Source organism: Meleagris gallopavo, chromosome 13, assembly GCF_000146605.3.
Source record: "Meleagris gallopavo isolate NT-WF06-2002-E0010 breed Aviagen turkey brand Nicholas breeding stock chromosome 13, Turkey_5.1, whole genome shotgun sequence".
In the NCBI taxonomy this organism is placed as follows: Eukaryota; Metazoa; Chordata; class Aves; order Galliformes; family Phasianidae; genus Meleagris; species Meleagris gallopavo.
Window position 1 is genome coordinate 2,711,080 of NC_015023.2, and position 13,828 is coordinate 2,724,907.

A 13,828-nucleotide genomic window follows, 5' to 3' on the forward strand; every position below is an offset into this window, starting at 1 on the left:
CTGGATCAGGTCCCCTCTCAGTCTTCTTTTTCTCAAGGCTAAACAGACCCAGTTCACTTAGCCTTTCTTCATAGGGGAGATGCTCCAGGCCCTTCACCATCTTTGTGGCCCTCCGCTGGACTCTTTCCAAGAGATCCCTGTCTTTTTTGTACTGGGGAGCCCAGAACTGGACACAGTACTCCAGATGAGGCCTTACCAGGGCAGAGTAGAGGGGGAGGATCACCTCCCTCGACCTGCTGGACACGCTCTTCTTAATGCACCCCAGAATGCCATTGGCCTTTTTGGCCACGAGGGCACACTGCTGGCTCATGGCCAACCTGTCGTCCACCAGGACGCCCAGGTCCCTCTCAGCAGAGCTCCTCTCCAGCAGCTCCAGGTCCCTTGGAAAGATACTCTCAGACACCCATGTCTGAATTTTAACTGTTGACTATGGGCCAGGCTTTGAGATGACATAGGTGGTTTTGTAGGTTACATCAGTACCTTTGCAGGGTGCAGTAAGCAGGCCAGCTACCACCACAGCTCTGGACTGGCATACTTCCACAGGGAAGATGCACAGGTCTGACTGAGTCTACGGGAGAATTTCCCGGGAGACAAATAATGCTCTGTCTAGTATTTCATCCTTTGCTCAGTTTCTGAGACAAGCACTGGCAAAATATGGAAGGTTCTTTTGCTACTGCTGCTGTGGATCCCCAGCTGCAAATCCTCTGCACAGATGTTGAAAATAATCTGTGAGAACATGGATTATTTCTAAACTGGCATTTTCGTCTAGAATTGCGTTGGATATAATGGTGATGGAAGGACATCTAAGCTAGGCTGATTTGTTACAGTAAAGCTGTGTTGTACTTCAGATTACTTATTAACAAACAGCAAATGGGCCTCTGCCTTGACCTTTTTCATTTGAGCAAATATACTCTTCCTGCCCCCTGTAAACAGCAGGTACTGGTAATTCAGTCACGTACCCTTCACATTACCAAAGTTAGCTTTCTTCATCTGCCGCAAGGAGTTCAAACTGAATTCTGCCAAGCTCACTGAGGTTATTAGCAGTATTATTAGCCTTAATAATACCAGCAGTAATAATAATTCTCTGGATCACCATAGACTTGAGAACGTCTAAGTAGTTCAAAAATATTAATTAGAAAAACTCAATAGGAGGTCTGAGAAACCAGCAAAAATTGTCAGCTTCACTTCAGAGCTAAGAGCTGAAAATAGAGCCACAGCAAGCAGAAGCAGCTGTTTGCCTAAGGAGTTTCAATTAATGGGTATTTCTTTGGTGTCATGAAATGTTAGGAACCTGGTTTCTCTGGCAACACTACCAGGTTAAAAGCAGCAGTCCACTGTACATATCTGGAGCAGTAGCAGGTTTGGGAACTGGAATCCAAAGGATAGTTCTGCCATTGAGACTTGGCCTTAAACTGGGATGCACTCCAGGCATCTTCTGCATTGGGAATAATGGTCCCTTGGGCTCTTTGGAAAATTCCAGTCTTGACAATCTTCAGTGTAGCTGAAGACCAAGAAGAACATGCCTAGAACCTACACATGCTCTTATGCCTACAAGCCATCAACATCCAATCCTTTTATATTAAATCTTTTTGAGTGAAGAAAGCAAACTGTGACAAACACTCCTTTACGACAGGTAACCATTTCCTACCTAATTATTTCTCTGCCTTCTCTCTATTTCTATTAAAGCTTAAGTGGTGGCCAAGACAATGGCACCAAGACTTTTGCAGTGTTCATCTTGGTTCTAAGTTAATTTTTCCTGCAGATATCATCCCAATCCACCTTGAATCACACAGCATGAAGCACTCAGTAAACAAGGTGAAAGTTTCATCTAGATTCTTAACCAATGATGTTGCAGAGTCTTTGCAGCAAGGGGTAATTACTTGTATTAATTACAGGCTCCTCTAGGGTACATTATGCCACTGCATAGAGAGGATTGGACATACAAATTGGAGGAGTGACTCTTTTTGCTTTCTTTGATTTGTTCAAAAACCTTACCATTTGTAGGCATAAGAAGGACACAGGCAAAGTCAACCTCAATGTTTTGTTTGCAGTAAGGATGATGCAGTGCCAAGAGCAACAGCTTCACAATTGAGAGATCCAGGTGCTGTTTCTCACTCTGACACACACTGCTCATGTGACCTGGAGCATGTCACATAACCTGTCTGTCCCCATCTGTAAAATTAGGATAATGGTAGTTAGTTCATGTTTAAGCCTGAAAGATGTCAAAACATAAGAAAAAGGAAGCTTCTCTTCACTGAGTCTTCATCCATCAATGCCTTAAGAGTCACAAAAGCACCATGTCTAGATTGATGCCATTTTCCTGCTTATAGTATGATCACTGATATCTGCCCAGTGGGCAGCTTTTCATTCTGTGACTGTGCTCACTCAGTAAGGCTGGCTTTTCATCAAGCATGTCATTGCTCTGTACTGCTCATTTCTGTCCCACGTTCTTCTACCCCTTTCTAAACCCTGATGCCCTAAGGTGCTTCATACTCCTGAATCTCATCAGCAGGCTGCTTTTTCTCTAGGTAGCACCAGTCAGAAACATCCTCTTCCAGGTGCTCACCCCCAGCTGCTGGGTCCCAGGTCACAGCCACCCCCAGCATGTCTGCACTGCCACTGTCACAGCACAGTGCCAGTTCTCACTATGCACTCGGCCACTCCCAGCTACTACATTCTACCACTGACAGTCAAAATAGGTTAAGATAATGTTGCCAGAGTCTGGACATCAGCACAAGAAACCCTCAGAAGAGTAACACCAAAAAATTTGCACATTTCTTCCCTCCTTAAGCACACCAACTTGTAATCATTTGGTGGATATATGTTTTTTAAAAACACAGCTGCTTTCTTGACTATTCATTACTATACGAGGTAGTTACTTCTCAGAGAAATGTCTTTCTCAGAGGATCTTCTCTATAACCTGGAAACATGGATGACAACTTAACTGTCTAACTTCACAGTGACAAAATTCACTTCATCCAATTCCCTCAGATCCTTTACACAGTTAGATGTTCTCCAACTTCGCCAAGAACTTGAAGTATCTGATTTACTGATCATAAATCCCAATGCCTTAGATGTCCCTGTACATCTCCTGTGACATCCACTGTAATTGCTCCTCACATACAATTGCTAGGTTTGACATGTTGTGAGGTGTTGCTCCTGGGGGAACGGCAGAATCCTTTTTCCCCTCATTTCTCTTTGTCTCAGAGCCTCAGTAGCAGCATCTCCTCAGCAGAAGCACACTCAGAAGTTTTTGGTTGTGTGATGCCCAGCGACTTCAATAGAAGTCTCACAGCTGCCATCCCACATAACGATTCGGGCTATGTTTCATCCCAAATAGACTATTCACAAAAAGTCTGTTATGGTTCAAACCATGACAAAGTCTCAAATACAATTCAGGCACAGTCACTGACTTGGCCAGTTCTCATCACTTGCATGTTATCTTGCAGAAGCACCAGCCAGGCTGACACTTGGGCAGCATGGAAGTAACACTGCATCTCTTGGCTAGCAGGCCCTAGAATACAAACACAGATCTACCAAAGTGGGGGTTCTCAGTGCAGCCCTCTGGTTGCATTTTCTGGCATAACATTTGACAAACATCAAATAATTGCAGGAAGAACGTCCCTAACACCAGACAGGCTAGAGCTCTGTGGGGCTTCTAAGGTCCCAGCCTCATTGGCACGTGGATCCAGTGCAGATATCAAAGAGCAGCAGCACACCAGGGGCAGGCCCACCTCACAAAGCCCACATGTACAGGAGCTGTTCTGCACCTGCAGCAGTGCAATGGTGCAATAGCTCACGTCCTCACCTCACCTCCTTCCTTCCCTTCATCTCAGGTAACTCCAAACGCCTGCCACCAGGCTATTCAACAGCTGCCTCCTGTACTCGAGAGCATACCTGGCTGCACTAATGGGAGAAGAGGGGACATCCTGCCGTCACTCTAGCCTCTGGCTCTCACACAGCTGAAGCAGGTATAGGATGACCATCCTGGGACAAGCCCAGCGTCCAGGGCAGCAGCTCTTTTCTTCTGTCCAGTTCCTCTGAAGAGGGCCCCCTCGACTGCATGGAGGGAACAGGAAGGATCTGGAAAGCTCTGCGGCTCTGTGCTGTTTTCATGTTTGTTTACACGCATTACTCCCTGAATGGGCAGAGGTCTGTGAAACTGCTGATTCATGAACATCCCTGCCATCTGTGGCCTCTTCAAATGAGAGCTCACCCTGACCCAAAGATGATTTACTTTTCTTGGCTTTTCATCTCAGTAAACTGATTCTGTCTCCATTCCCTCAGACTTCGAGGGATTTGGGTAAAAACAAATATTATTCAATCTCTTGAAGCTGCTGAGTTAACTCTGAGCAGTTGAGCATTCAAGGCTCTGACAGGGAAGAGAAAAATGGCAAGAGTTAGTGCTGGGAATGACTTCTCCCAAGCCTCGTACTCCAGCATTTTTTTCAAACCTACCAGTCTCAGTCCATTTGCCAAGTCACAGTTTGGAGACCACTGAAGACGGGAAACACTCTGCCATCCAGCGCCTGGAGTTGGGTCTGAAAAGGGATTACAAACAGGTTAAGTTGCTGGGCACCACACATGTCCATTCCAGATAGGATACAGACACCTTGCCTCATCACCAAAGAAACTTAGTTTCCTTCTTCCACGCTCCAGCCATCACCGTGATGTACCTACCTGCTTTTTGCAGCTGTCTTCGGCTGTCGTCCTATTTCACTTCCTTCCTCTCTTTTCGCTCACTGCTCTATCTGTTGCTGCCAATCCACTTTCCCATTAATGGTCACGGTCTCACCAAGCAGGGCAAAGCTGTGGTCAGTAAGATCTCCTGTCAGGGCATGTTATACAACTCTATTACAGCCAAGCAGCTGCCCCCTTCTTCCCCCCTAGCTATATCTTCCTACTTGTGAAACCATCCCCTCAGAACCAGAAGAACCCGCTCCAGGGGAAGGTGCCTGAGTGGGGCCCTGAAACTCAGTTATTAGAGCTGACACTGAAGTCCAGAGGTGCTCGGCTGCACCACCCACAAACGTCATGCGAGTGGAAGGTGCTGTGCATGCCTCAGAACCAGCCCTGGTGTTATCGCAGGACAGATCATAACCACCATCATAAAAGCGTGCAGTAACGTCAGTTTAATTAATGGTGAGAAGAACTAAGTCTTGCCAGGCCAGATGGCAAATTCAGAGTTTCTCACGTGATGACTGTCAAATTACTGTCTCCACAAAAGAACGTCAGAGAGCACATTTAATAAACCTTGGAAACATTTATTAGAGCAGCAGTAGAGATCCTGGCTGATCCACTAGGATCCTTGGGTGCAGATCCAAAAGCAGAGACAAGCTTCAAGGAGTTACCACCAATCAAATACCTAAAACTAGACAGTTCATAAACCTGACTTAGGCACTGAATTCCAGTTTCAGCAAGGTCCCTCCCCCTCAGCCACCTGCACTCTGTGGTCTATCTCTGATTCACATGCAAGTTTCTGCTCCCATACCAGCCCAGCACAGCATCTCCAAGGAGCTGCATTTTTCCACTCTCATTCACAGGCACACAAAGACAGAGGGATGTCTTCTCTGAATGCCCAGAGGCAATCTGGCAATCCAGCTTCCAGCGAGACAACTGTACCCTGGGTTCCTCACAACACGAAGCCCTGATCACCTCACTCTGAAAAAAGCTGCTGACCAACAGTGGGACAGGAAGCAGAAACACCCCATTACTGGGAGGCATGGTTTCACGCCGAAGGGTTTCACCCAGAATAACTGGGGGCTGGCATTTAGACTGTCTCATGGGAAGTGAGAGACGAGCAGATTGAGGAACGCACTGAACCCAGGTCACTCACTTCCCCAGTGAATGCTCTAAAATAAATGATAGTGACTTAGAAGACTGACACCAGCCAGAAGGAAGGAGTAGCACTCTCTTATTTCAGCAGGATTGCTGTCTCTGTCCCTGAGGAGACCCTGGAAGCCCTCAGAGGACACAAACATGAAGCAAGCATGAAGTTTCTGTTTTCAGATGAGATGGCAAGGGAGCTGAGAGTGGAAGGAGATCGCAGAAACAGCTGCATTTTCAGGCTGTCCTCTAGACATCAAACACACTGTTTGGGAAGCCTCAGCACATCAGCTCTGCTCTTGACTTCAGGGTCTGAAGTCTTAAGGCTACACAGCACTGCGCCCAGTGTTCACATCCCTGGTGCTCCTGGGCCAGCAGTCAGCTAGCACTATGATGGGTCAGGGTAATGGGGTAACCAAAGCCACCAGAACAAGGTTCCTCCACTCTATCCGTGCTCTCTGGATGAAAGGATGTGGTTTGCTGAAGTTTTCTAAGTCTCCAGCACATTGCCATTGACTACCCAAGGGAATTTTATCTTCTGGTGAGACTCTGGAAACAGTTTATTCCTCCTTTGTAGAAAACAGGATAAAAACTGAAGTGACACTTTCATACTGCAGTAAAACACTCTTTCAAGCTAAATAAATTCTGCCTCATCAGGATGAAAGCACATTGTACTTCCACAGTCTTATGTGTGTTATCTTGTAGTACTAACACGAAAACAAGCCTTTCACACAAAGCAATCAGAGCACATATTTCAAGTGTTGGCTGGAAGTTTCATGTACAGAATTTTTCAGGTCTGCCTGAAAAAAGCGACATACAACTTTTACAAGCTGCTTCTCTTGGCAGACAGCATTCCCTTTTTCAGTTCAACTCAAAAGGCTGAAGTGACCAACACCACTCAGCTAAAGGCAAACCCCTGCCATAGCTGCTGCAGCCACTGCAGAGTTCTGCTTTCATGCTGCTGTTAGCAAAGGGAGTTTCAGAAGAATTTTGGATTGGCTTGGAAACAAGTCTAGCAGGGTGCTACAAATAGAAATAGCAGAAGAAGGTAGCAGAGTAAAAATATGCAGTGTTAGATCGTGGGTACGGAAGTAGTGCAGACATGAAGCCAACACAAGGGATGGGCATTTGCTACAATTCTCAGTGTGTCCCATTTCCAAATTCCCAACAAAGCTCCTGTTTGCACTAATCTCACCTCCTTCCTTCACACTGGCACCGCCATTCTGGATAAAAACGCAACATCTGGGTGCCTACAGCAAGCTCACACACCCAATGGCCTGGTTATTTTCCAAGGTGCAGACCACGTCCAGTTCCTACTGACTCCTGCAGGATTCGTCAGCCTCATTTAGGCATTTAAATATGGATTTAGGAGCCTAACTTTTGGCACTGGAGGTGGAAAACTCTAGCCAATAAGGCTGCACAATCCTATTACCACGACGGCTTGGAAATGTGAGAACTCAGCAGTTTGGAATAAGGCGCCACATTAAAAATAGATTAAACTGAAAACAGCCCATGCAGCCTCCGGCGCCTCGGACAAGTGTCTGCCAGCTGAGATGCCTCCCAGGTAACTGTTCGCGAGTGAATCAGGTGCTGGCTGGAGGTGCCCACAGCTGCCTTGAGACACAGACAGATTTTTATTCCAGAGACACTGTTTTTTTTCTAGCACCGTATGAAACTCGGCATCCCTAACCCTGCGGGGATCCATGTAAACCTCCAGCTTGCTCTGGTTCCCATGGCACTCACATCCACCAGTTTCACTTTGAATTTCAGGCTTGCGAATCTCCATTCTCAGCCTAGAGAAATAAAGGCTGCCAAGCCAGTGCTCCAGCAACGAAGCAGGACTGCTCCCCTTCCTTGTGACACTGAAGGAGCAGTGGTGGAGCCAGGCTGCCCTGCTGTGACACGGACGCAGCGCAAGGTGCTGGGAGGACTTGTTTCCTGGCCCGCTGGCAGCCTGAGGGTGAAAGAGGGAGAGCTTGTCTCTGTGCTTCCTGCTGGCCAGAGACAAAAGTCACTTGTCCCTTTGGTTCCCCAAGACCCGCCCAGCATGATCGCAGAGATCTGACCTGCTGGCGGGCACTCATGGCAGCGGTGGGGTTGCATTTCAGTGGCTCGGCTGCTTCTCCTCCAACAGCTCCCAGAGGAACATAATGCTTTTATGCTTAATATATGCTGTCATATTCTATTATATCTTTTCTTTGGAAGTAACTTCATAAAAGACCAAAACAAAACAGAGACCCAAACCCCAAAATCCAATCAGCAAAGCGAGCTGAGGACTGCTGCAGACATCACCGATGAATTACTGCCCCTCCAGCTGACAGGGAGTCTAGAGAAGCCGTGGCCTTGCCAGCTTCACAAGAGCCATCTGCCATGCCCTGGCGGTTACTGGTCACTAACAGCACTCCTCTGGATTTCTGCTCTTTCTCTTCTCCATTCCCATGATGTGGTGAGGCCCTTGATAGCGGCTTTTGCTGCCACATCAGCATTTGTGGCATAAAAAATTTGTGACAACAGAGCAAACCTTTGGATTCCACAGCTGGCTGTCTGAGCACAGAAATGACCGAGCACAACCCCAGCTCCTGGCTGTCCTTCTCCACAGTCAGTCCTGCCATGCCTGATCCACGCAGAGTTCCCAGATTGACAGCATGGAGCACAGCCTTACAGCAAGGACAGGCAAAGGACTGGCTCAGGGCACACTGGGTGTATCTGCATGTGGCTCAATGAGCTGCAGTAACATTACAGGCATACTCTGTCCAATTTCATCTTTAGCTGAGTACAGTAACTCACTGAATACTGCAATACACTTGACAGATTAAGAAACCTTTTGCGTTTTATTATGGTTAATTTCCTGTATATCTCTCTGCAGTTTATTTTCCCTGCAGGATTGTTTGGGAATGCCTTACAACAACAGGACCAACAGTACGTACCAGGTGTGTGAATGAGTAACTGCCCACAATACAAGCTCTGCCAAAACTTGAGGGGATTTCAGAGTATTCTATTTCTGTAGATACAGGTCGTCTGAAAACACTGCCTGGTTTTCAGTGGAATAAATATAAAATAGGTGATTGACAGATGGGAATCTATCTCCTCCAAGCCTTAGGGTTTACAAAAAACTCCCCTACCCCCCAGTCTACATACAACCTACATATTTCGAGATCCAGAAGGCACCTTTTTTCACACGTAACTCTAAAAATTTACACTACGCTTTACAATCCTAAAATACCTCCATGGCACAAAGCCACGTTTGCAATACGTGGGTGGAAAAGCTGTCAGCATAGCGGAAAAAGAAATATTCTGCTGAAACTCCAAACTTTGCAGAAACAGCTGAGTCACTCGTTTGCAGTTAAGGTAGCCCGGGCTTGTTGCCCTCTGTGCCTGTTTGGTGCCTGGCACACACACCCAGCCCCTGCCTGCCAGCACCCAGCACACCTGGGATGAGAGTGCTCTCCTCACAGGTGTTTCTCACCACCCACTGCTAACAACTGTGTGACGCTGACCAGCTGGAGGCTCAGAGCCCCGGGGTATCGGCAGCGCTGCACCTAGAAGCATGCTGGCCAATTCACAGCCATCAGCTCAGCCCTGCTAGCAGGACGACACGCAGCAGTATTGACAACTTACAACTTGACAATTGTTCTCAAGGCAAATGATGTCTCCCCAGCCTCATCAACGTGTTTTTATTAAAAAGCACAAACATAATGAAAAGCTTGAAAACCTCACTCAGTGCACTAAGCTAGTAGAGCAGAAGATGAACAAAAAGATCTCCACATTTCATTCTCTTTTGTTAAGTCTCCTGATTCTTTAGTCAGTACTACTGCCTTGGTTGGTAAGAGGGAGCTGCCCATGAGCCATTTATTAGCACATAAAATTAACGAAATTGCAAAGCTCTAGCAACCGTAACTGCCAACAGATTATAGACTCTACTAATGCAGTCATACGTGAAATCTAGAAAGTTGCTTACAGGGCAAGTTTGCTATTCTAAGATCAGAAGTAGCTTTGCATTTTAAACTCTAACTAACTAATTGTCTATAAAAGCTGATGTGCCACACTTTGGTGGTACGTGCCAGCAGCCACACGTGTTGGTGGGGGTACAGCCCACACTGCACATCACAAACACCTGCCCAGGACATGCACACAGCCCAGATATCAACTGTATCCTTGCCCTGCTCTCCTATCACACTGGCGTTCTGGGAGGTACGTGGGTGATGGAACAAATGCAGGGAAGGATTCCCCTATGTTTCAAAATTTTCTGTAACTTTTCTGGTCGCTCTCGTGTTTCACAGAGCCCAGCAGTCCTCCCAGCAAGAGAGCTTTGCTTTTCACGGGAAATGACTCTGACTGGGACGAAAAACATGCTTTTCTAAATAAACAGATGATGTTATATAGCATGAAAGCTAACAAAATAGCAACCTCGGCATGCCTACTGCCTGTCTGCCATCACACTGCACCTGTCAGGCTCTGGCTGGAGCCCTTTGCAACTGTCAGGCCCTCAAACAGAAGCTGTCGTACCTCTGGCTGTCCCCTGGCCTGGATTCCCCTCCTTTGGAGGTTTGCTCCCACTCCAGCTAAGTCAGGGAGATTTCTGCTGCCAGCAGTATCAACTCTGAATCTTCTCGCCCCTACACCCCAACAGCTGCTGTCTGCCTTTTCTCTTTTCTAACCTCCCCTCGGTATATCCCATTTTCTTCTGAATGCTGCAGGTCGCAGGCCAGAGCCGGCAGCAGAGCTCCCACCTCAGTCCCACCACGGCTCACAGAGCCAGCAGCACCAAGAGCTCCTCCCCAGCAGCAGCATGCCCACGGAGTGCTCCCTCAGTACCCAGCAGCATGCAGGGACGGCAGTGAGAGAACAACTGCAACCCACAGACCGGCGCCGCAGTGTGCAAGCCTTCAAGGAACACCCTCAGTGACAAGCATGGAACACAAATACCAAAATACCTACTGCTCACATGAGCCCTAAAACATTCTCATTATTTGAATTCTTCTCCTACAGCTGCAGAAAGAGAAGAGCAAACATCACCTGCTGCAAAAAGCATACAAAAACCCTCAGTGTGGCCCACGAGCTCTTGCAGGGCTAACGGGTCACAGACGGAGCTCTGCAGACATACCCAGCTCCTGCACAGCACTGCCAACACCAACAAGGTCACCAAACCTCTGTCACTGTTTATAATTTTAAGGAAACCGTTCACATGCAAATAAGCTTTAAAAAGTTAGTTACGTTACTGGTAGGTAAAAATTCCAATTTCCAACGCCATTCAGCCATCAAATTACAAAAGATAACCAAAAGCACAAATGACATCCACAGATTATGGAATGACCCACACATTGTTACAGCTCTCATGAAATATTCACTTGGGATCTGCCTTAGCAAAGGCTGTTTTTAAATTAGTTTTATCAGCTCGGAATTCTTGATGCGATATTTGCAAATGTTGTTGCCTACAATGTAAACAAAAAGCAGTACAGCCAGAGCTGTATTTACATGGCCTACATGTCCACTTACAATAAAAACTTGGTGCTTTCATGTGGTAATTGCAGTATGACTTTTTGAAATAAATACTGCCAATACTTTTGCTATATCCCTGCCTCACTTAGTGAGCCAAATAACCCGTTCTTAAAATCAAAACTAGGGACTCTAAACCTTACTTCCACTGCACACAGAAGCAACCCCCTCACCTGTTTCATTGCAAACAAGGCAAATCCTGTAACCAACTGCAGGTCAAAAAACTGCTGAGGATGCCAGTAGAGAACACCAGCAGCTCCATTCTTTTGGTTCTGAGCCTGAGTTCCAGTAAACAGAGGAGGGCTGCTGACTTGAACGAAGCAAGAAGCATTTGCACACAGACTGACAGATTTTATACTACTTTATGCAAAGGCTTAATCCTAATTTGTACAATTATGAGTCAACAACAAATACTCATTTCAGCCCAACTTTGCCAATAGTATTTTAACTGAACCGGCACATAATAAAAATGTGAAAACGATTTTTCTGAAGTTAGTGAGTATACATTTCCAGGCCTCCAATCCCCACATGAAACTGAATTCTGCCCCAGAAAGGAGAATTAAGACCAAACATATAATGACAACACAACAAAAACAAAACATGTATGCAACAGATGAGCATATGGCTGTACGTGAAAGCTCAGGCATGTGATACACACTGACCAGCAGCGGCTCAGCAGCAGCCCTGATCTCCCAGTCCCTGGTCGGGGTGTATCACTGCTATTTGTATCATCTCCTCTCCCTGAGGGACAGGTCACATCTTTGAGACATTTATTCAGTAAAGACTTCCCCTGATTCCACTGGAATTCCGCCAAATAAAGTGGTCTGAATGCATAAAGCAGGGTCAGTTGCTAAATGCAGCTTTTAAATAGTTACAAATCACAAAAACCCTGCTGAGGAAATGAGCTGTGCTCCCGTAGTCACTCTCTCCCCATTCCCAGTGCTCTGCACTCTGAAAGGCCGTGCTGCTACCTACTACGGTGCATCCTTGTACTTCAAAGGAGAAATCAATTCATCTGACAAAGAAAGGAATCACATCTAGACCAGGGCAGGTCTCCAAACTCCTTGCTAACTGGGAGCAACTGTTAGAATAGAAGCTGCCCCTACCGCATAGAAACTAAGGTGAGTGCAGGTAGGCAGAGCCAGCTCCTGCTGCATGGGCCCATCCTGTTCCCACCGCAGCCAGTGGCAGGGCTCCAACCAGCTTAATGGGAACAGCAACACGCTTTCTATCTACTTAATATAAATGAAGATACGCATCTCCTCTTTGACATATTTTGGGCTCAAAGCCATTGGCTGACACTTGTTTGGTTCTCTGTACGCACATGACTCATGGGATAATATAATGCCTGATTTCCATTCTGCCAGACCTGTCTTTCTTAGTGGTTAACTATTAATTTTGGAGGCAAGATGCAATAGTGCAGTAAAATAGGATGGTGTTAAAGTACGAAAATTGCAGTTAAATATTTAGAGTAAATGAATCAGATTTCCTTTTGTGAGGATTCCCTTCCAATTACAGACTCCCAGCCACACGCTCCTCAGGACACCAGCCCATTGCTCCTGCACAGAGGGCGAGGTCACCAAGCCTCCAGCAAAGCACCGGGCAGGCGGTGTGCTGTGGATGTGCTGTCTTTATCCAGCTCAAGGAAAAAAGAGATTGTGAAGCTAGCCTTACAAAAATCCCTATTCCAAAGAGCTGCTTTTTATATCAGGCTCCCTACAGAGAAGCGGGTCACTCTGGACATATTCAGTAAACTATGAGCACGTGCTGATTTTCCACCAAATTGTAACACCTTTGGGGTAAGGTCTGACTTCTCAGATCCAGTCAACATTTGAGGTACCAAGGACTACCCCAAATGATGCAGGGACTGCGAGAATTATCTGGACAGACATTTGCATTCTTCTGAAGTTCCCTGTGGAATAACTATTATTAAGCGTTGTTGTGGCTTTAAAATGCCATATCTCAAATAGAGCACAGCAAAGCACACGGACACAGATATTTCCATGCATGGTGTGCATTTGTACACGACTTCACTTGTATAAATGAGGATTTCATTACTGGAGAAGGAAGAGAAGCCCAGAACCAGGGACGCTGATGTCAGAAACATTATTTTGGCTTAATCTATTACACCAAGAGTGGGTCTGTCCCTCAACCTTTTACTCAATTAAATTTTCATTGTTTTCACCACAGAACTGGATCAAAGTCGGCAAGCACGCTGGATGGAGAAGCACCTGCTTCCACCTAACAACAAAGCAACTCCCACTACCCCCCTTCCAGCAGGGAAATTACTGCAGGGTACTCCAAAAACTGCCTCCTGACCTCTAATCACTCCAAGCACGTGGAGAGGGCAAGTTTGACTGGGGTAATTCCCCTGTTGCAGTGGAAGAAAATAAATCACTGAAAAATCTTGTCGTTCCACCCCCACCCTGGCCCAGACCTCACTGCGGCCACAAGCAACCTCTCACCCCCGCGCACAGTGCGAGCACACAGCTGCTCTCTCTCTCCC

The 13,828-nt window shown here is 46.6% G+C and overlaps 1 long non-coding RNA gene across 2 annotated transcripts; it reads right to left on the reverse strand.

Annotated features, from left to right (window-relative positions):
• Nucleotides 1-418: 418 nt before the first annotated feature.
• LOC104912922 lies at nt 419-5,732 on the reverse strand. 2 transcript variants are annotated; one of them, XR_002119194.2, is made up of 4 exons: nt 4,681-5,732; nt 4,459-4,541; nt 3,898-4,059; nt 419-2,172 (listed from the first exon to the last, which is right to left on the reverse strand). It is a non-coding gene; the product is annotated as an uncharacterized LOC104912922 (long non-coding RNA). The 2 variants fall into 2 exon arrangements; XR_795013.3 differs by lacking the exon at nt 3,898-4,059 and having other exon boundaries at nt 1,678-2,172; nt 4,681-5,726.
• Nucleotides 5,733-13,828: the final 8,096 nt, after the last annotated feature.